This window comes from Papio anubis, chromosome 14 (genome assembly GCF_008728515.1).
Source record: "Papio anubis isolate 15944 chromosome 14, Panubis1.0, whole genome shotgun sequence".
Classification (NCBI taxonomy): Eukaryota; Metazoa; Chordata; class Mammalia; order Primates; family Cercopithecidae; genus Papio; species Papio anubis.
In genome coordinates this window covers 36538107-36563000 of record NC_044989.1, presented here as the reverse complement: position 1 = coordinate 36563000, position 24894 = coordinate 36538107, and the positions used below count along the sequence as shown (strand labels likewise).

The following is a 24894-nucleotide window of genomic DNA, read 5'->3' as shown; positions in this document are numbered from 1 at the left end:
TGCTGGAGAGGATGTGGAGAAATAGGAACACTTTTACACTGCTGGTGGGACTGTAAACTAGTTCAACCATTGTGGTAAACAGTGTGGTGATTCCTCAAGGATCTAGAACTAGAAATACCATTTGACCCAGCCATCCCATTACTGGGGATATACCCAAAGGATTGTAAGTCATGCTGCAATAAACACGTATATTTATTGTGGCACTATTCACAATAGCAAAGACTTGGAATCAACCCAAATGTCCATCAGTGACAGACTGGATTAAGAAAATATGGCATATATACACCATGGAATACTATGCAGCCATAAACAAGGATGAGTTCGTGTCCTTTGTAGGGACATGGATGCAGCTAGAAACCATCATTCTCAGCAAACTATTGCAAGAACAGAAAAGCAAACACCACATGTTCTCACTCATAGGTGGGAACTGAACAATGAGATCACTTGGACACAGGAAGGGGAACATCACACACCGGGTCCTACCGTGGGGAGGGGGTGGGGAGGGATAGCATTAGGAGATATATCTAACATAAATGACGAAGTAATGGGTGCAGCACACCAACATGGCACATGTACACATATGTAACAAACCTGCACGTTGTGCACATGTACCCTAGAACTTAAAGTATTAAAAAAAAAAAAAAGAATATAAGCACTCACGTTAAATTTCTGCTTATGGTTTTGGATTTAACCGTAGTTATGTAGGACCAAGGATCAAAAGACTGTATGAAAACACTAGTTTTTACAATGCTACTGCAATAAAATTTCCTCTAAGCTGATCATGTAGAGGTCTCAGTTGCCAATGTTAAACACCGTGGGGTTTCCAGATCTCCAGTGGCCTCTGTGGAATGAGGCAAAACAGGCAGGAGAGACTCAAGAAGGTTGCACTAGCTTCCGAAATGGCTGAAAAATGAAGTTCAAATTCTGGGCCACGACACTCAAAGCCCTTGGCCACCGGGACTCAACTAACTCCGAGACATATTCTCCAACTGCCCATCTGTTCTGCTATGGCAGCACCTATGCTCCAGTCACATGAGAGCTGTTACAGCATCAACTGTGTTCTCCTTTCCTAGCCCATGTCCCTATGCCTTCTCTGCTTCCCCAGCTGGCAAACTCTTAATTATCCTGCAAACCTCAGCTCCACGGGGTGAAGACCTCCTGAACTTTTGAAAAGAGTTAGGCACTGGCATGCACAGGTGCTATGGAAGAACCTCTCAAATGGCACTTAAGACCCTGTACATATGGTAAGAGAAAGGGATTTAGTGTCCTTGTGTCTGCATTGTGCCTGGGACATCACTGGTGATCATTATTAAATCTTGATGACTGAACAGTTGAGACAATAAAGTAACAGGATTGGTTATGAATATGAGATCCAGAATGAGACCATCTGGGTTCCAACCTCGGCTCTACCTCTCCCTGCTATGAAATCTTGGGCAAGTTACTTCACCCCTTTAACTTACTTCATGGGGTTCTTGGGTGTGTTTAAATAACATAATCCATAGAAAACGCCTAGGGACATCTGATATATAAGCATGCTCTAAATGTTAGTTATTATAACACCACATTCTCATTCTCAAAAATAGGAGATTTGTTTTTAAACCAATGAACCAAACTAATATAGGTTGCTGGTGGGCAAGAGAACACTAACCATGGAAGACATGGTTATCAAAGAGAAGGTATCAGAAGAAGAAAGAGGGCAGGAAGTTGGCAGGGGGAAATAAATACACCTGAGTTAAGGGCTCAAACACAAAAACAGAAAACAATAAGAGGAAACAGAAGTCAGAAGTGACAAACATTTAAAATGAACAGACAACCGAATGCCATTTTAAAGTCACAAGATCAACAGAAGAAAGAAAACAATCACAGGGCCTTAAAGCTATGTATTTGCTAAAAATTAGAACTATTTATAAACTGCCATCATTTCTGAATCTCACCACTGACTATGATGACCACTGTATGATGTATGATATAACCATATAACCATATAACCACACCCCAGATACTTCAGATGTGCTGTGTAGATTACCTATGTCAGAACCAAAAGCCCCCTTTAAATTTATTTACTCATGCACTTCTCATTTTGAGATAATAATTGGCTCCAGGAGAAATGAAATGAAGCTTTATGCTCAGATTCTAACATAAGCTTCAGAAACAAGAGAAATAATACTAAAAGAGTTAGTACCCCTAGAAGGAGGCACAAGACCTCCTTCTTCAAATCAGTGCATTTTCAATGTGGTAAGTAAGGGCTACAACGTGGTACATTATCAAGAACACGGAATGTGAATGGGCAGCCTTAACAAGTTGCTAATATCAAAACTACCTGTTCTGGGATGTCAATGAGTCTATTTCAAGTGGCAATAAAATGTGTTCTTATTAATGATGCAAACAGGAGATTAGAATATTAACATAGTACTTCAAGGAGCTGTAGTTTTTAGTGAACCATGTGTTCAATCTGATGTCAATCACAACTGTCGGAAGAGGTAAATCAAAAAGACAAAGCTACTACTGAAAATGACAAAAGTATATGTATCTTTTAATGTTGCAGAGAGTAAGTCCTTTCTTAACCAAATTACCATGTTGTCCTAATAATAAAAAGCCTTCTTTATGACTAGAACCTTAGTTTTAAACCTTAGGACACCTCCCTCTTGAACAGGAAGCCTATAAACCACTCAGCTACTCTACTGATTGCTGGAAAATTTCTTTAAATACGCTAGCATTTAATTAGCAACATCCACTTATATTTATTACAGGGATAGTGTCAGGATACATCAGGCTAATGACTACAGCAGGAAAGAGGAAGGGGAAGTGGGGAAGGCAGTAGGAGGAGGAGAGGAGACAGAAGCGATAGAGCCGGGATTTTAAACAACTGTAAGTGGTGATGACACAGTGGCCTAGGACACAGCTCTGGGACCACCATCTCATTTTAACAGAGAGGGCAAGGAAGGTGCCTAGAGGTTAAATGACTTGTCCAAGGTCACAGATCCACGGAGACCTCAGGACAGAGACCCAATGGAAAGAAAACTTTTGATCAAGACACACATACCTCAGTCATCCGAACCCTGCCAACAGAGTGGTGATCTATAGATGCAATTTCCTATTGAGTGAAGGCTGCTTTACCTTGTTTCTGAAGTTGATTCCTTGGTTTAGTGGCTTTATACCACCTCTGTATTGCACAGAAAAGGGGAACCTGGACATGGCAGAATAAAGAGCTCAAGCAGCTGGGCATGGTGGCTCACTCCTGTAATCCCAGCACTTTGGGAGGCCGAGGTGGGTGGAGTGCCTGAGCCCAGGAGTTCAACACCAGCTCAGGCAACACAGTGAAATGCTATCTTTACAAAAAATACAAAAATTAGCCAGGCAGGGTGGTGTGCACATGTATTCCCAGCTACTTGGGAAGCTGAGCCTGGGGAGGTGGAGGATGCAGTGAACCACAACTGCACCACTGCACTTCTGCTTGCATGTCAGAAAGAGACCCTGTCTCAAAAAGCAAACAATAAAAAGAGCTCGAACATGAAGAGTGAGAGAGCAAGACTCAGAAGAGTCTGTCGTGTCACCTGGGGCCTTGCACTCCTGCACTGTGCCTTGAATTTCTCCCTCTCTGCTGGCTCCTTCTCTTCTACTTATAAACATGCTCCATTTCTACAATTCAGAAAGTAAACATTCCTCCTTGAGTTCTTACTTTATCTTCAGGCCTGTTCCCTTAGTCCCAACCTTCTTGAAAGCAGTTAGTGCTCACTTAGGTGCAATGTGCCTGCCACTCAATGCTGCACAGAAGATCGGCATGCACAACTCTCCACTGCTATCACCTCCTTGGTCTAGGAAGCCCTCCTGCCTTTCTTCTCCATTTACTGAAATCCTGTTCATCCTTCCATGTTCACAAAAATGCCACGATTTCTGATTTTCCTAGTCAGAATATAACTCCTTTCTCAGTAATCCTGTGTATTTTCCTTGTACCTGTAAATTGTGAAAGTACTCATTTCACTCTACTTTCTATTCTAGTGAGTGGTATTCATGCCTGTCTCCCCAAGAAAACTGGAAGCCTCTTGAGTTAGGGCCATACCTTATTTATCACTCAAACGCTCACTGCATTTAAACCTTCTTTGGTTCGAGTTTAACTGGCACCAATTTATTCTGGATCTTCGTATTATTGTTTTTAAGATCTCAGAGATGCAGTGGAGATAGGTCTTAAGCTTTGGAGACCCTACAAGGATCCCAAACTCCAAACGCTCAGATAACAGATCCCTGAAATGAAATAGATTGAGTTTAGAATAAGGAAGAAAGATAAGAGAAAGGTAACAGAAATTGAATATATATAATCTGCTATGATAGTATTTCATATTTCAGGCCCCAAATGCTGCCATGAACCACCTTAGCTTTGTTAAATTGGTAAACAGGTTAGTAAAAAATTGAAGTATCTTAATATTGCCGGAAACAGGCCAATAAACAAAGCTGTTTCAGTGTAAAGGGGAAAATGCAATGGCTGAGAGGAAACAAAGGCGAACAGAAAACAGAAGAGGTATGGTGGAAGAGACAGTAAGGGAAGAGAGAAGAGGGGTGAAAAAAAGGATGTCAGAGAAAGTTACAAAGCATTTAATCACTACAGACACAGGAGCTAAGTGGTCTGGACAAAAGACAAAAGAATAAGGGAAGGACTGCAACATCTGCACCATGCAGAATGACAGACTTCTGAAGAGGACAGAGTCCAATGTGAGTGGCGGGATTCTGGGTGGACGGCGCTGAGTCTGTTATCTCCTGAAACGTGTGAACTGACCTGGATGCTCTTCCCACCTCTTTGCTTCCCCATCCACCACCTCCGACATGCTGAGGAGTAGAATCAGAAACAGAGCCCTGGCAATGGCTTCAGCTGCACAGCTGGTCATGCTCTGAAGCCAGGACAGACTGGGCTCAGGAAAGAGGCTGTTCGACTACAGAACAGATTCTCCCATTAATCAGGAATGCTCATGGGAGGAAGAATCGGAGCCAGTCAGCTACTGGTCTGGATATGGCTAATAATTTCTCTCTTTGGTTTTTGGAGGATCTGTGCCAGGGTTTCTTCCAACTGCACACAGCAAATATGATTTTCCTTCTGTATCTGAAAAACTGGCAGCAAAAATACCGAAAAGAAATGGGACTAGGGCCAAAAGGGTAAGCTTAAATGAAATTAGGCTTAAACTAAAATCAAATGACAGGTCAAAAAATACTAAACCTGTGATGTCTCTTCCTTTCAGAGGACAAATGCAGTGGTGTAGTAAGAGTTATGTCTTATGTCTTGTTTTCTAAATTCTGAATGTGTTTTATACTTATGGATACTTTCTGATAATCTGTTCACAGTATCTTTATTGATTGTTTTCAATCAAGGAACGGGTCATTCTATTCTTAACTCCACATGCTACCTCTCTCCTCACAAGTTTGCAATGGCAATGAAGTTCCTATTCTTTTAGCATACCATAAAAGTTATCTTCTATAATTTAGGTTCCTCAATGGCAATAAAGTCCCATTTTTTTTAGCAAATCATGAAAGTTATCTTTTATAATTTAGTTCCATAGTTTCAATCCATTATTATTATTATCATTATTATTATTTTGAGACAAAATCCCACCCTGTCACCCAGACTGGAGTGCAGTGGTGTGGTCTCAGCTCACTGTAACCTCCACCTCCCAGGTTCAAGTGATTCTCCTGCCTCAGTCTCCCAAGTAGCTGGGATTACAGGCACACCCCACCATGCCAAGCTAATTTTTGTATTTTTAGTAGAGACAGGGTTTCACCATGTTGGCCAGGCTGGTCTTGAACTCCTGATCTCAAGTGATCCACCTGCCGTGGCCCCCCAAAGTACTGGGATTACAGGCATGAGCCACTGTGCCCAGCCCCAATCCATTATTTTTTTAAATCATCAGACACTCATTAACTATCCCCTAGATGCCAGGCACCGTCTCTGCTTTCAGAGGATATTGGCAGGCACACAGGAAAATAAAATGTGGTATGATAAGCACACAGACATAGACTAAGTATAATAAAGTCCTACCACATGAGTCCTCAGTTAGGGAATGGAGGAAGAATGATTTAAACGGTATGGGTTTCTCCACATGCTCTGGAGTGTGCATGAGATATGACACTCACGATCTTTCATGTCCCCCAGCTAGCCTTGGTTCCACTGGGATTCTAGTGTGACAATAATCATGCCTGAAACAGTAGATGCATGTAGTGAAAAACTTACAGAAAGAATCTCTGAACAATTTTAAAGCGAAGCCAAGCAAATTGGGATGTGGGTTTTGTTGACATCCCTGGGGAAGAAACAAAAGCCTTCTCCAAAGGTCAGAGAAACACAGCCTACAGAAGAGACAGAGGATTAGATAAAACAGCAGGAGACAAAGCTGAAGAGCTGGAACCAAGAGCTACCAAGGCAGAATTTTCAGTTTTACTGATGTGTTCCAGGTAGTGAAACATTCTAATGACTTGATTTCCAAAAAGCATCACCATACGAAGAAAAGGACTCAGAATCACTTCCGTCTCCAGTGTACTCTCAGTTTCTCAGCAGGTAATTTTGACTCCCCTTAGTTTTTTCTCAGTCTTACCCATCTTAGGAAATGGTACCAACTGCTTAAGCCAGAACCCTGGGGTCACTCTGAAGTCTACCCCCAACCTCACCCCGAAATCCAACCTATTTGAGCCCTTTTAACTGTATTTCCAAATGACACAGAGAATCTACTCCCTTCTCTCCAACTCCTCTGCTACCACCCTGGTCCAGCTACATAGCAGTCTCCTGGCTGGGATCTCCTTCAGTGGCCTAAATAATCTCTCTGATTCTACTCTAGCTTCCTGCTACAATCCATTTTCCATATAGCAGCCATAGTTGATCTTAAAAAGGGCATCCTCTCATCTCCATCTGAAGCTTCAAACTCTTCCACGGATTCCCATAATACTTAGAATAAAATCCAAACTCTTTGCCATGTTGTCTATGTAACTGAGCCCTTCCCTACCTCTCCAGCTTCCTCTTCTGCCCCTCTCCCCGACACTCACTCAATACACTACAGTCACATCACACCTTTAAGTCCCTCGGGACACAAAACTCTTTCCCCCATACTGGGGTCACTGAACACAGACAAGTTCACTCTGTCTAGAATGTTCTTCCCCGAGCTCTTTGCACAGCCAGCTCCTTCTTACCTTTCAGTCCAACTTAAAACATCAGCTCTTCAGAGAAGAGACTTTCTCAAGCTATCCTACCTCAGTCTCAGCACCCTGTAAGTCAACAGCAATCACATAATTTTATTTTTGCCCCTTAAGACTGAAAGCTCGGGGGGACTAGAACCTTATCTGTCTTGTTTGCCCTGAATCTAGCACAGTGTCTGAACAGAGCAGGTGCTCAATAAATATTTGCTGAATGAATGAATAACAGATTAGGGAAAATTAAGTAGGCATTTGGTAAGGGCTGACAACTACCCTATCCAATGTAACTCTACAGAAAAAACATATAAACTTCAGATAAAACAAGCTTTTGTGTGTCATTCAACTTTTAAGGCTACTTTTGAGAGCTGCACTTAATTTTGAGGCTATAAGGATTTGTATATAACAGCACTGCTTCTTAATATTTCCATATCAGAACCAGACAAATGGCCTACAGTCACTGGTAAGATGAGAGCAGAGATGCCAAAGCATGAAGGCCTTCAGCAGTGAGAAAGGCATATGGTACCCAACTGAATTCCCATTAAAAAAGGTACATTAGGGTGTGCTGCTATTATTCAAAGTCTCAGGAAAAGCTCAGAAACCTATTGGATGTAAAGCAGGGAAAACATGAATATATGAAGATGTCTCTAGCTTACTGTTATGATATATATATTTTAATTAACAGAAAATCGGATCTCACTGTTTTATTTCTATAAAGTTTAGAAGTGACCCTTTGCTAATGATAAATGACAATATGGTTGACATATGAATAGGGCTGAAATAGAGCACCCCCATCCAAATATATACACTTTACAAGTATATGTAATGAAACTAGGTTCTCTTCTCAGCTATAGAAGAAACACCTTCAGGCAGCTGAAAATTCAGATGAAAATCCAAAAACTATGCACAGATGAAAGAATTGGAACATGGTGACTAAGCCAACGAGCTCAAAATCAGAGATCACTGCATTTTTAGTACACATCTGTCGATATGCACGTGTGTAGGTACCTAATTTTACAGGCAATTTGTATTTGTGTGGGATTCTGTTTGTCTGCTTGTTGGTTCTGGGCTCCCTCTGAAACAACAAGCCATTCAATTAGGCTCTGCTGTGGCGCACAGAGAAGAAACATATTGCTTTTGGCCTCACAACCGTCCTTTCCCACTTGTGTGAAAAGCCTGTGTTGACTGTACTGTGAAAAAAATTAAAGGACAGAAAAGCCCTACTGTTGTAACTATGCCAAAAAAGTATAAAGAAACAAACCCAGATGCTAGAATTTGAGGCATTTCCTCTGCTATGTGACTATGTCCTTTAGCTGAAGGTCAAAGGAACATTAAAGGGCTTAAATATTTCAAAGCCGTTAAGTGTCTATTTTTCGTGGCCCTCTCACTTTATGCATGCAGGTGACATGTATTTCACTGACATTTAACAAGCAGAATTTATTCAGCAGCATTCAAGGAAAATCCTAGTATCGCTTTCAAACATGATTTATTTGTATTTCTAGCGCTTTATATTAATACAGATTGGTTCATTTTCCTGACAGCCTGAGTCCCCCCAAAATGCCAGTAAGTGAATAAAGTCATTCGTAAGCCCATTCCACATTTACTACCTCCTAATCCCTCAATGTGTCTAGGTGCTGTAATTTTATAACCTTTTTCCTGGGGATATTCATTTAGTTTTGATGCTGAAGATAATAGTAACTAATGTGAGATATAATCATTTTACTTCTCTTCTTAGGAAGTACTTCACATAAGATTTAAAAGACCTGAAATGTCTTCTCTGATAATAGGAAACAACAGTACCTCGGCTCATGGGAAATATAACAAAATCAATCATGTTACACTATGTTAAGCAAACATATATCAAATGGGCCACCATTCGTATATCAAATTTAAGATACCAAAGATATACGAATTTAAGATGTATAAAATTGTGTATATCAAATTTAACATGTAGCAAATGGGCCACTATTTAAAATTCATTTGTTTTAAATAAGTCTGAAAAACTTTGCTATGAGTCATATGGCAAAAATCTTGATAGAAACGTTAATATGATTGAGGAATACACAAATAATACAAATGCATGAAGCATCAAAGTTAGTATGTGATTTAAAAATCCCTCTGAACTGAACAGTGACAGAACTCAGATGTGGCAAATATTTCAATAAAGAGAGCAGTGAAATACAGCCAAGAACTCCCACTGCTGAGCTCTCGATGGCCAAATATGGAGGCTTCTCCAAAACACAGTTTCACTTGGGCTGGGCTGGAATGGGTTAAACGCAGAAATCTGGTGACTTAGAATCTATGGTGATCTTTACCTTTGTCCTCACTATTCCCCCTCCCTCTGCCCCACCATTTGTAGAAAACTGAATCTGCAAGTTAACAGCTATTCCCCTTTTGCTTACCGGAGTTCCTGGTTATTTACTGAGAATGTTACAAATAATTCTGTTGGGCGTCATCACAGTTACTAGTGGACATACCATCTAATCATGACCCGTAGCAGCTCTGATCTACCTAAAGGGAGACAAGCTTTCTGACTTGTTGCTCTAGAAATGTCAACAAAAGGAAGGCAGTTTTCGACTTTATCTCTCATATTTCCTTTGAACTCGATAGGGTCAGCTTCACTAGTGTGCGGGAAGCAGATAGACAACACAATTTAATTGCAAAGTTGGGTGCGGTTGTTATAGTGATAAGGGAAATCAAAGTGGAAGGAGTTTGAATAATATTTATTTGAAGAGTCATAGCTTATCCTCTATAAGCTATTTACAAAGTGCATAATATTACATCAATTCTTAGAAACGAACCACTGGAATATATCTCACGGGTTAAGAGTCTATAACTAATTTGCACCATTAAGGAAGACCAAAATTCTCAGGAAACTCTTAACCAGAGAATGTAACACTATTATCAGCACTGTCATATTTAATAGCACACAGGTAACTCTACACACACACACACACAAACACACACACACACAAAGAATAAGATAAAAATAATCACATGGTTGCACTTATTTCCACATATTACCTATATCATCATGGATGTGTATGTGCTTATATACATACAGCTATATAAATTCATACATGCGTATGGGACATATTTGTATACAATGTTCTTCTGGCATACAAAGTAGAAAAATACAAGTGACATGCATAATTTTTTTCAGAAAATGCATTTTTCCTATGCATATGAACACAGACTATTTATTATAAATCCATATAGAATGCACTCTCCTGACTAAAGAGGTTTAATTCTTGATATATCAAAAGGACCCCCAAGGGCAACATTATAATAAGACCTGTACTTAGACATACATGAAGCCAGGCTGAGAGGCATGAAAGAATACATATACAACATTTTTGGGAGTTCCATGTTGCAATGAAGTGTTAACACCACACAATAATTGTATTTGAAAAATTCCAGATGAAACAGAAATCAGGTCTCAATCAGAAAGCATTCTGAAGGTCCTACTGTAATCAGCAAGCAAAATGCCAAAGGGCACCAAGAACATGTAAATGGAATAGTATTTTCTTTTTAGTACCACAGAGATAAATGTCACTTTAGATGTTACATGCAAGATATTATTTAGGCAGTTTAAAACCCTGACTAGTACCCAGATCTGCGTCAGACACAACTGAGAATGTGAGAATTTGTCTCATGCCTTAAAAAAAGTCAGCAAGCAAGGTCCTCTGAGGTCACAGCAGGACCACCATGGAACAAGTCCCAAGTTCCCTCCTCACTGTGGCTTCAAGGATACTTGCAGAAGCCACTTTAATGCACCCTCCCATGAACTCAAACTGCATCAAAACACTGAAACAAATGTCTTTTCATGTACACTGTTGCAAAAACACACCTCTGATATTTATAAAAAGTCTGTGAGGCAGACTGGACTTTTTTTTTTGGCCAAAGCAGCAGGAACAGTAAACAACAGTCTTTGATAGAATATAGATACGTAAACAAGATCAGAATGTGTTCTAGGAATCTTTAAAGTGCCCTTCTATTAGAGGATAACCAGTGTTTTCACCTATCTTTCTATTTTCAGAACTTTTCCTCTTAATAACAGAACATGGGAACACATTTTAAAGAGAAAAATAAATTTACTTTCTGAACTGGGTGAAAGGACAAAAATGAAAACCCTGACAAGGACAAGATACAATAGTGGCTCATTTTACTTATAAACAGTTTTCCTCTATGTCTGTAAAACTTGGATTTTATCTGCAGACAAATAAATGGATATATTAAGAAAAAGACACAGCAATTTTTTAACATTATTAAATTCCTGTATTGTTCTTTTGTTATTGGAACAGGAAAAGAAAGGCCACTGATAAGGAAAAAGCACTTCATTTGCTTTTCGGGAAATTGAAAAAAAAAAATCCCAGTGACAGAGAAAAGAATAATGAAGTGTAGGAAAACTAGGAAGTTGTCAACCAGAAACAAAAAAAAAAAAACACATCCTCGATTTAGAGGGACATTCCAGCTCCTTAAAAACTCACACAGACATTAATTCATGTCAATTCCTTCCCTCTTCCAACTTTACAGGCACCACTTACTGCTGTCACCTCCTCCTGATGCAGAAAACACTTAGCAAGAGAAACCACGAATCAAAAGCAGGAAGGCACACTGTAAGAATATATCCCTACCTTTGCACGTATCATCAACCAATAGGAATCCATTATTCTTATCTTAGAGCATATGCACCATTAAAAGAATGGTCTCATAGGTTTTGAAACAAATTATTCAAATGCCCCAGAACAGTATGCTTAGTGAAGGTCAATATGAACTAGGGAATAAGTCAAATTATATTATTAGAACGTTTCTTTAAAAAAACTTAAATATTTAATTTTAGTGCTCTTAAATACCTTTCTTGAGAAAGTTATAGATTTCACAAAGAACGAAGAAGTGCCGATTCTAGAAGTAAACGTGTCTATAAATCACAAAGTAGCTTTTAAACTGATTAAAGTTAGCTCTGATTCTTATTTAGCAATGTCTTCCAGAATGTCTACCGGGCATAACACTATTCAGACTGGGTATGGCTGCTCTACCCTCATTATAACTCCTTGTGTATCTGATCTCTCCTACTAGACTTCTTAGGGCGAGGTCCTTTCCATATTCATCTCCAATGACCCCATGCAGTGGACCAGCCCCAGGACTATCCTTCCCAAGTGAGCAGGGCTCAGTCAGGAAGGTGCATCATTGACAGTAGAAATCCTTGCTCCTTCCTTCTGGATTGAATTCAATAGGAATTTCACAATCAGGATTAAAATGTGGGGATGCAGGCAGAAGTAACACTCTGGGGTACAACCAATCAAAAAGGGTAAACAATTTAAATTTTTTCCTAGATTATAGTTACTGATAGAAACGAGAGAAAAATGATGCCGGGCTTCTGAGGTGGAAAAAAACTAAAAGAATAGAATAGGAAGGGCATAGACAGAAAAAGACAAATTTGGCAACCTTTACAATTTTCATGTCAGGTTAGCTTTAGTAACCTTCAACAAGAACTGGAGGAAAGTAGAGCTTTGCTTTGAGGTATAGTTTTATGTACGTGGTATGCATTCAGCCCTGCTTCCTCCCACTAGCAAAGATTTTCTTTTCTTTTTCTTTTTTAATTAAAACCCTCTTTATTTAAAGGAGCTTTTTTTTTCTCTGAGTATCTCTTAATCAAGATACTAGTAAATATATAATACTGGCAAGACAGGTGAGTACAAAAAAACACAGTGTCTAATAGAGGTTCCTTACCTATAGTGATAAAATTATAAGAACATTTGAAATGATCACTTTTTGACTGCCTGTGAGTTTATGCTAAAGTGGTTATGCCCCCAAATTCTTTCTTGAACTTCCCTTGCACAGATTGCACAGACTTTCTTTTTTTTTTTTTTTTTCATAAGCAGGACATAAACTGTGCAGCTTGGTTGAGTTGTCCACAATCCCAGATCGTGGTCTTGGAATACTAATTACACTAACGAACGAGGTTTTAATTGCCTGACAGCTCCTGCTTATGCAAACCCTCCGGTTGATGGAGACAAGCTTGGGGCTGCAGCTCTGCTCTGCAGGAGGCGGAGAACCCCTGTGGACACAGAAGGGACAGCTCCAGCTCCCCTTAGAGGGAAGGGAGCCCTGCCATGGGGAGTGGTCTCCACGCACAGCAGCCTTTGCCAGCAGCTCAGAAGGCCTCCTGGGCTGGGATTCCAGATCCTTTCTCATGTCAGGAAAAACCTTTGTGGGGGCCAGGGCTTAGCCGGACACAGCTGGGCAAAGCAGCAACTCAGCAGCTCTGTGTTACAGAGCACATGCCGAGCCCTGGGAAAAACAGAGAGGTCACCTACAGCCAAGTCAGAAACCACAGACACGCGCGGGAGTGCTCAGGGCTCCCCAGCAGTGAACATGTCACCCTGCTAAGGTCAGTCATCAGACCAACATTTTTTAAGCATCCCGGGTAGGTGGAGTTTTAGGCGTGGCCCTCGAGAACACCGTTTATCTGGCTCAAAGTGGTAGGTTGTTTTCGTCCTTGTAATATTAACAATAAGTCTCTTTTAAAAACATAGAGTAAGTACATTCTAGTTAATCCTGAAATAAAGCCCAGATGTAGCAACACCTGCTCACCTACAACTTTTGGTGCGCCTTTAACCAACCTGGGATTAGGTATGGGAAGAGGACAGAAAAGTGCTTGAACTAGGCACATCTTTGGACAGAAGAGATGGCTTCAAAGCTCAGAGTTAAGAGTTAAAGCAAAGAAAAAGGTGAAAAAAAATCCATGAATGAGAGGTATAGAAATTATTACGCTGTTTACAGATGACTGTATACAAAGTATCACTCTAAATGTCAACTGGAAAATTTGTTTTTTGTACCAATCCTTTTTGTAACCTAATGTGTAGGAATAAAAAGGCTCCTTTACACTCACACTCCTGTTGGTAACTAGATATAAAATATTTAATCATGACTTTTTTTTTTTTTTTTGATGGGCAAAGAAATCACAACAACCAGAAGGTCACTGTATGACTTCCAACAGTTAAAATGCAGGTATAATTATTCAATCAACAACTGCTCCTCTCCAACTGGTCTCAAGCCAAGTTCCCTGAGTTTCCTGTTTTTATTTCCCAGATAATTTGAAACTGGTTTCTGCCTTTTGGTAACCCTTTTTATTTTCCTGGTACCAGTTATCAAGACATCAAAACAATGATTTAAAACATGTTTCTAAGGACAATTCTTCCCAAAATGTGTATCTATAACAAAAAAGTTTTAAATATTGATTTAACTGTCAATGTAAGTCAAAGTATACTACTTACAAAAATATGTAACTTTGTCTACACTTTCTTTCCCAATAACATTGCTAGAATTTAAAATGAAACACACGTACTTACATTTTAAAGTCACTTTATATATCTATGTTTACAGATATACATACACACGAATATGGGTATGTGCGTGTGCTTATGTATATATGCTCCAAAAAAGAAAAGACAAAGAATATTGTCAATTTGTGTCTTTACAAAGAGACTGGGATAAGATTTAAAGTTGCATAATGGTCTTACTGCCTTATAAACAAGTACCTTTGATGGCACTTGGGAAGCTAAAGGAAAAATCAGCTGGGACCTTGATGATAATGAGATCCCTGACCCACCCGGAAGGTGAGGTTAAATGTGTTTTCCTTTGGTCAAGGGAAGGGAATTCCAGATCCTGTGCCTGTCAGGAAAACCTTCGTAAAGCAGGACTTAGCTTTCAACCTGATAAAGGTACAATTGATCCCCTAAAAATAAACTTCTTTACAATAATTTATGACGAGCTAAAGCAATACCAGCATAGGCATCATTTCTAGATGTAATTAGCCTAAGAAAACTAGAATCTATCACAAGTAAGTTTAATGAAGCAGCTGAGTAACTTAAAATTTAGGAATCTGTACACATGAAAATCCTGAAGCAAAGAAGGCATGGTCCTTGCAATACAGAATGCTTGGTTTCAGGATAAATAAGAATCAGAGTTTGAGAGGTTTCCTTTGTTTTTGGGGCCAAATATTATACAGTTGGTGTCAATAAGACTTACTGTCTAAAACACTAAGTCCTGGCCCCCACAAAGGCTCTTCCTGACATGAGCAAAGGATTTGGAATTCCCTTCCCTTGACCAAAGGAAAACACATTTAACCTCACCTTCCGGGTGGGTCAGGGATCTCATTATCATCAAGGTCCCAGCTGATTTTTCCTTTAGCTTCCCAAGTGCCATCTAAGGTCACATATTCTACTATCAATGAGTATATTAACATCAGTTTGGAAAGGCCAACAGCTTACCCCAAAATCCTTTCCCTTAAACTTCATAAACCTTACAAAATGTACACAACCCACCCATTTCCATCCTCCCTCCAATGGAACAGTTACAGTGGTGATCATTTGTAACAACTGTCTTACTAGTTTAACTCTGCTATATAACAGTCTCATAGTAAACAGCAATTATATTTTTGGAGAACATATAATTTAATTTTTAGTGTATCTGATTCTGTGAATTAATGATTATTTCTACTACAGTCAATAACATATTAGGAAATATTTTGAAATAATGGCATTTAATGCCATATAGGAGATCAATTTAATTGCCAAAAAAAATCCATAGACATAAAGTTTTAGATATATTTGTAAAGTTTAGCAAAGACCAAATGGGTAAACCTATGTAAAGGATCAACTCTATTAAAAGCAAATGATTTTTCCGGCATCTGAGTCCCAGGATTTGTTTTGTCTCTTATCATGTGGTCCTGTATAATATGAAATATTTCATTTTTAACATTTACTTGAGAAAAAAAATTTAACTGCATAACGAAACCATTACCATTACCATTACTATTTGAAGCAAAGCAATGTATAAGATACGCTTTTCTAAAAAACAATGAAAGAAGTAATGGAAATCAAAATTAGGTCCAGTGACTACTTGAAGATAGGATGTTCTCTGAAACCAGTACAACAAATCCATTTCTCTGTGCAGCGAAGTCGATTCACATAAACATTCTGTAACTTTTCTACTCAAACTGTGGTGAAAATGGGCAGTAACAGCTTCTCCTGGGGCTTGCTGGAAATGCAGATTTCCCTAGCCCTAGTCTAGTCCTAGTTAAGCAAGCTCTCTGTGTGACCATCAAGCTCTCACAAGTTTGAGAAACGTAGGAGACACCCCCAGTGCATGATGCCCAGGCTTCCCATGGACCTTCAGCTGCGTATGGGAATGTGGGTAGGGGCAGAGCTGGGAGCCTCTATCTTCCCTGTACTTACGCAATGGCAGCAGGTTTCTTGCTACAGCTGAAAAGTGTCTCCATGAAGTGGTTCTAGTGGCAGGAACGTTAAGAGGAAATTCTGGTGCACTATCTCAAAGGCAGCATGAATGCTAATACTCCTAGCTCCACCAGGTCACATTCACTTGCGTGTTTTGTGTGAGCATTTTACCCCACGCACATTAAAAAAAAAACCAAAATGCTTTTGAGAAAAAAAGTTACATAAATAAAAATATGGTATAGTATTTCTTTCTAAATACTAAAGATTTGTTTACTGACAAACATTACAAATGACATAAGATTTACAACATTTTATTAGGCCACACACAGCACAGGGTTGTACTATAGCCTCTAGACCAAGGACAAGGTAACAATCGAGAAAAAAATTTAGCACGTACACTTTACTTGTGTAAAGAAAAAAAAATGTGAAATAAGTGAAATGTAAAAAACTAAAAATGGAATAAGGAACTCATGATATTACCATTTCCTTAGGTAGCACTGAAATAGTAAATTTAGAGTACAGGATAATTAAGTTAATGATCTGAGGCAACTGTTATCTCGGCTTTGAAAAACGAAAAGAAAAAAGACTATAAAACAGCAGTCTTTGTGTAAAAATTAGTTTCATTTCAGAGAACATAGCCATACTATATAAAATCAAAATACAAAAACAAAAAAACAAAGCAAGCTCCCATAGTGTATCGAAAATGCATTCTAATTTAGGTCCTTAGAAAACAGTCCTCAGGTAAAAGCGAAGTCAATTTGCACTGGTGAATCTGAGGAGTAGTGGCACATGGCATGTGCTCAATACATTCTTTTTGAATGAATACATGAATAAATGCATGAATGAATCAACAGTTAAAACAGCTCTAAAACGAAAGCGGTAGCCTCAGAAGGTACTTGTAGAGAATGCTGAGTACCTTCTGGACTGAAAGAGTCTAGGACTATAATCCTGTTTCTTGACCTCTCTATCCAATTACTTAATCATTTCAGTGCTTCTACTCTGAACTAGCTCTAATCCCAGGTGTGGATCTGACCAGCTCTACTACAGTCAAATACTTTTAAAGGCTTTTTTGAACAAGGGAGTACAAATTAGTCAACCAATCAATGAACAATTAATTAAAATAATATATTCCATTTTATACATCTGAATATCATGGGCGCTGGCAATTGTGTTTTAGACTTTCACTTGGCTAACAGTAGCAGTCCTCAGAGGAGTCACTTCCTGCACCAGCTTCACTGCATGGGGTCCTTTTATCTCACTCTTGGTGTGTTAACACTGCCAGTCACTTTTTTCCTCCATTATGCATATTACTGTCACATTAATCTTCCTAAAAAAGGTCATACTCCTCACATCATTACTCAAAAGTCATTAGACACCACAATCTCCCTTGGAGGGTGACTCATAAATCCTTATCTCAAGCTCAGATCTCTCCCTGAGTTCCAGACCTGTAACCCTCATCCTCCCCTTTATTCTCCATAGATACCTTAAATATAACCAAACAAATCGAGTATCTACCTCATGCAACCTCCCACAAAGCTGCTCTCCTTGTATTTCACATTCTAATAAATGACACCACAATATATCCTGATCATCATCTTCCCAAAATCCATCCTGGCCATCTCCTCTCCAGCATTCATCTTGATAATCATCCTCCCCAAATCTGGAAGTCTTCCCTTTCTTCATCCCCTAAAGTCAATCAGCCACTGAAGCCCACTGACTCCGCCTCCTTAATATCTTCCTATCTGTACCTCTCTGTCCTCTCTTTTCTATCCAAGGCTGCTCTTAAACTCTCCTTCCCTTCTGTTGAGCCAATCAACAAATTTCTCAGAGTTGGACTCAATTCCTAATTCCTCCACAAAACCTTCCTTGATTTATCCATCTTATGAATGCGGCACAGTTCTTATTTTTCCACTCAATATAAAACAATGATGTACAGTATCACATGCCAATTTTTGATTGTTCATTTTTTTCTCTATATATTTAGAGAAAATAATTCGCAACAGCCAAAAAGGATAAACCATTCGACATTCTCCAAAGGTTTTCAGCTAAAACAAAGGAGAATTATCTAAAGCCCTAAGTGTCTTCCTCCTTTTGCAAAATGTTCATTGTGCAAGCAGGACTAGGTTCCACATATTCTACACCAATCTAACCAATGTGATGTGTGATGCAGCAATTATGAAAACACATTTTAAGGATAACACAGACACCCCTTCAGCCAGTTTCTGCTTGGTGATAAATCACTGCAAAGTAGGTTATCTTTACTTTTCTATACAAACTCCCAATGAGGTTATACCTTTTTGTGGAGAGATCCGACTTTTCTCATGGATACCTCTTTGTAATAATACACCATAGAGTATGTATGTATGAATTCTACTTAATGAGTTACTGAATTACATTTAAAAATTCCTTGTGACTAATAGCTCTATGTGGATGTCAAATATAATTTGCCCAAAACAAAACTCTTGAGTCCTTCCTAAATCTGCTCCTCCCTCTAGTAAAGGGCACTACAATTTGCTTCAACTCCACATCTATGAGTGCTCTTTGATTTCTCTTTCCCTCAACATCCGTATCAACAACTTCTGCTAATTCTATTTCCAATGATACCTCGAATCCACCTATTTCTCTTCATCTCCAACTCTCAGGTATGAGTCCCCATTCTCTCTTACATGAACTACTAAAAGAACCCCTACCAGCCAGCTCTGTTTACACTCTTGCATCTCCCTACCCCAACCAGTCTCCTTTTCCACCATATTCATCTTTTAAAAGACAAATTATGTCAAACCTTTGCTCACAGTCCTTTAACGGCTTTCCTGTGTACTCATCACAAAATCCACACACCTCATCATCATCTACAAGGGCTCAGTTGGTCTGGCCTTCCCTTCCTCCCTCCCTCCATTCTGGTCACACTGTTTCTTCTTGCTAGTCCTTCAACACACCAAGCTTGTTCTCTCCTTAGAGCTTTTGCAGTTGCTGTTCCATCCATATGGAATTCTCCCTCCTCAGGTCATTATAAGGCAAACTCCTTTGGGCACTGAGATTTCAGTTTGAACTGCCCTTCCTTCATAGAATATGCCCCCGACACTCCTGAGTAAAGGAATTTTCTAAGTAATTCTCTATCACAGCATACTGGTTATTGTTTTCCAAAGCTTTTATCATACCATATGCTATTTTCTTGTTTATTTATGTATTTATCGCCTGTGTGACCATCAGGTTCTCTCAAGTTTGAGAAACCTAGGAGACACCCTTAGTGCATGACTCCCAGGGTCTCCATGCACCTTCAGCCCCGTATAAAAATGTGGGTGGGCACAGAGCTGGGAGCCTCTGTCTTCCCTGTACTTAGGGGATGGCAGCAGGTTTCTTGCTACAGCTGAAAGTGTCTCCACGCTACAGTTCCGGTGGCAGGACTTCAGTCAAAGTCCCCCTTTGGAATTAAGCTCCATGAGAGCTGTATCCTCAGCAACTGCAACAGTGCTGCGTATGTATCTGGCATTTCATAAATACTTGCTGGATGAAATGAACACATGAATGATTTCCAGTGTGTTTTTATATTCTTAACCGAATGTGGCATGGTTTCATATTTCTGATTAGTTCTTGAATTATGATCACTGAATTACAATAATTTTTTTAAAAGCTATGTACCCAACTTGGAATTACAGGCAAACTTAAAAGTTCAACTTATTCACTGCATCATGGAAGCCCTTGGTATTGACATTACTTATGATCACTGAGCCCAGAGAGACCCCTAGAACACCCTTGTGGCAGCTGCAGAGGCTGGCACTATAGAGGCTGGCATTGCTTTTACTACTGTATCAAACTGATGTGCCCATGGTGCACTAATTTCACTTTTGTGGTGCTCAGTCTAACATATACCAAATCACTGATTAATAGGTAGCAAGGCACAGAAGTATAAACTTTGTTAAGATCAAGGTGGGATGACTTGAGGGTCATTCCCTTTATCAGACTTCTTCCTTAGAAAATACAGGTCACTCTGACAAACTCTTCTGCACAAAGCCATGGCTGACTGTTACCCAGCATCCTATTTCCTTTATATTTTTGACAAACTGATTTTATGGCGATATGTTCCAAGTATTTTAGAAAACTGAGTAAAATCCAGGACCAACTCCTTTTAAACAAATGTAAGTAATACACAGGAACTTTTTCAATGTCCAGAAATTTCCAGTATTCTCCATAAGTCTATAATACTGAAATGCCCTGCAATAACTTCCACACGTTTTTAACAACGTTATAGCAACATTTCAAATTCATTTTCACCATAACCACCAAAAACACAGAAATGGAGATTCATGTTTTCTCATTATGCTCTGCCAAGAATACAATTCTTCTTGCCCTATGCCCACCACTGCACACCTTAATACTATAAACTACTCAAAGAATAGTCCCTAAAATGAGGCTTTAACTAGACCATTCACCTTCCTGTAAGGGATTCGGGAGCAAGTCTAAATTCGCCAGGTCATCCATCATCATTGCATCTTACCCCTTCTTGGCTTTGCAAAATCACCCATGCCCTGCACAAGCCTCCCTCCCAAATCCCATTCTATGCCTTCTAGAGCTTATCAACAAAATCCTTTCTGCCCTTATTCTTCCCTCTGGACGTTCCCTTCACCTTCCTGCGTAAACTGAAACCTAGGTAGTATCTGACTACTCTTTTTCCCTTGAAGTCTTCTTAAATGGGAATGGCTTTATCTCCCACATTCCATAAATCCTGGCAGGGGCATAGGTATCCTCTTTGTTCTCACTGCTACTTTCAGATCATTCTTCCTTTTCCCCTTTAAAAAATAAAACTTTGTCTACTTGAAGCATATGCAATTAGACATCACCAGCCACACAGAGGTGTGGCATTTACCTGCAAAACTTCTGGCTCCATGTCTCTTCTCTGCTACTATTCCTTGGCATCTTCATCATTGGTAGAGGCACTTCATCCTGACTCACCTATCTGACCTCCCAGCCCTAGTGATGTCCTTCACCCCTCTTCAACCAACTACATTTGATCCATGGTAACTTCTAACCCTCATTACAACCAATAATAACTCTGTCTTCAAGTATTCATTTCTACTTACTCCCTTAGCTATCTCACTCCAGTAATTCTTCAATCCCACTAGAACCTCCCCTCTACTCTCCATATTACTGACTCCCTGATTATGTCTCCTTCTCAGTGTAGGTTACATGGTCAATCACTATAAAGCTCTCTTATATAATTCTCAATCCCCATGACTCCCTCCCTCTCTTTCTATCAGAATGGTCAGGAAAATACCCAACCTGCTACCTCTCTTACCTACACTGTACACCTACATCAGAACTAGAGAAAATCACACAACCATGCTGGCTGGCCTCTCTTCAAAGGCATAACCACTAACCTCAAATAAGCTGTCAGCACCAGTAGGTGACCCTACTACATTTCCCTAGTTAATTCATTTGTCCTTTCCTTTAAAGATATCTGTTTACATTTTCCTCTTTCTCTTTGATTTTCCACACTCTTTCTTCCACCTCAATGTCAGATGATGACCTTGTTTTATACTCCCCTGAGAAACAGAAACAATTTTGTTCTCCTTATTCCTCAAAGTCTTTGCTCCTGCAATCGCCCTTCTTACATTACTGGCTTTTCCTTCTTACTAGATCGTTGCGATCATCATCCAAATATGCTGTAGTATCTCCTGTATTTTCTTAAGCTCTTCTTGACCCTACATTCCCCTAAAACAATTACCCCTATTTTCATTACCATTTTATTATGAGACTCCTCAAGTCTTCCTACGTCTATAACTTGTATTATCATTCTACTATTTCAGGTTAGAAACCCTAGGATCATATTTGTGTAATTTTCATCCTTCCCTTTCCTGCTAGCAGACACCGTAGGTTCTTCCATCAAAATGATGCATATATCCATTTCTTCTTTGCTGTTTTCCTGCTGCCACTCTAGTCCAGTTTCTTGTGGTACCCCATCTAAACAGCTGAAAAGCTCTCCAATGAGCCTCTTGACTGCCATTACTTCCCTCTGCTAATTCATTTTGCATTCCACCACAACCAAAGTCTGCCTGATGTTGACTTCACCATCTTCTTTCTGATTCTGTCTGTTCATAAACCCACAATGATCTCTGATTGCTCATATTACCTGGCTTAAGCTTGTTGCACAATTTTAAGACATTTCATAATCTGGTCCTATCCTGCCTCGAACCTTTATTTCCTATTGTCCACCAACATAAAACTCTGCTCTTTCAGACCAGTTTCCCTAGTGTGTTCCATGTAAGTCATGCAGATTCCCACTTCCACATTTTCTTCTTTCGTCCATGTTGACCTCACTCCTGAAATCCATCATTATCACTATTCTAAATTGTTTAGACTCTACCCTCCATGATACCTTATCATACAATTCAAAATCATACTTTCTTGGCACTGAGGTCCTATAGCATTCCAAGTCTCTGTTACTATTAATGACGTGGATATTTATTAAGTATGATTTTATCACTAATTCTTTCATATACAATATATACCTGAATATAAGTACACTTTTTCCTTCAAAATTCCTTCTCAGAAAAGGGAAATCCCCTAATCCTGATTTCTCACAAGATCTCACATACTGCCTGGTGCTTTATTTTGAATAACAAAGCACTGTTTGTAGAAGATACATTAACCTTAAATGACCTCAACTAATTCCACATTTGGATTACATAGAAGCCATCTGAAATAATAAGTTGGAAAATAACAGGTAAAGAAATTCAATCAGATACAGTAATTATTCCTGTGGGAATGATCTCAAAATTGGAAATGCTGGATCTCACAAGCACCCTTTTTAGAATCACTTTAAAAATCAATCAAGTTAATCTCCACATTGCAAAGATCATAAATACACGCCTAACTAATTACAAATGCAACTGTCCTAATTTTATGTGAAGAGATACTGGGTTTTGGGACAAAACTTCCTGTGATAGCATCATCCGTAGATTCAAAATCTGCTGCATCTCAAACAACTTAGGTGGCAGTGAAGAGGGCATGTTCAGGAGCAGGGCATTAAATGACCTGGAAGGGGGCCTGAGTAGAGATAATGATAGCAATGGTGAGGCATTCACCATTCAGGACAGTTTCCTAAAAATGTAAGAATGGCAAAAAGTAGTAATTCTAAATTGCTGTATGACTTTACACATGAGTTCAAATGTGTATGCACAGTTAAATTATTAACTATGTAAACAGACATGTGATCACATCATCTATATCCCTAAATGTTTACATACTGAAGTTGGCAAAATACTCTTTTATGGCAGGCAATGGGTGTGGGGAGCAAAGGGCAACTGAACAACAGAAATGAGTTAGGTAACCAATGGTATTGTTTAAGTCATGATGTGACAGGAAAAATACTTGGTGTGGTTAGTACTAGCACTGATACTCATCAAATGCATGGAAGCTCAGTTTCCCAATGTTCAAGTTCAAGGACTGGACTAAATGTTCTCTAGGATCCTCTGCAATTCGCAAATGTTATTTCTATTGTTTTCTACTCTATTCTTTTCTAATGACTCAGGAGCACTGGTAAATACAAAGAGAAATGTTATTTTGTAGGCTACTGCAAATTTCTTCTTCCTTACCATTTAATATAACTTGGAAACTAAGTACATTTCCAAAACTTCAGTCCTGCTTTACCGACCTTATAAGCTTGATTTTTGGACTTTAAGAATCCTTGGTATTAGATTATCAACCATTCCATCTTACAATGACATCATTTTAGAGATAAGAGGTATATTTAAGAATGTCTCTTTCAGCATCTTTTTCCCTCAAGAAGAAACCAGGGGCTACGAGAGTTTAATGCTGCTCAGCAGCAGAACTGAGACCCAAACCCAGGCTTTACTCCTTCTGAATTCTGGCTATGAGCCATGACACCAAGCTCTGGGTACTCCACAGGAGATTACTGTGGTGATGAGTCATATTTTCAATTTCTTGAAGTGTTTTCTCAGTTGTATGTATGAATATACAAAAGTTATGGGCCATATCAGTATAATTTTCTTGTTACTTGAATGCAATTTCTGACTTTTCTCCAGAGGTGAAGTGCCTAATGATCCCTCCACACCCTATGTGATTCCTGCCCTCCAGTAAAACCAACCTAAGCCTTCAATCATCACTGTATAACTCTCCCATTTCTGCTAAAGAGATAACTCTTTCATGCCAGATGAGCCGCATTTCTAATTAGGAGACTCTCCTCATGGAGCACCATCCTACGGTAAATCAAACGGAATGGACCTGGAGACAACAGATGCTGATCTCAAGCACACCGCTTGTGAAATCATCCATTATGCACAGGTGGCCTAGGAGGGCTGACACAGAGGGCCCCGCTCACACCACTACAGCACCGCCATTCCACAGCGTCTTGGAAACACACACATCACATCAGCACCTGGTAAACTTTATGCATCTTAGTTGGGATTATACAAACTACCACTCTCTGTAAACTTCTCTTTGCCTTTTCAAGCTCAAATACTATTACCACTCA

At 39.4% G+C, this 24894-nt stretch overlaps 1 protein-coding gene across 4 annotated transcripts in view; it reads right to left on the bottom strand.

Annotated features, from left to right (window-relative positions):
- Positions 1-24894, bottom strand: part of CRIM1 (cysteine rich transmembrane BMP regulator 1) — a 199270-nt gene that overhangs the window by 130481 nt on the left and 43895 nt on the right. The window lies entirely within an intron of this gene.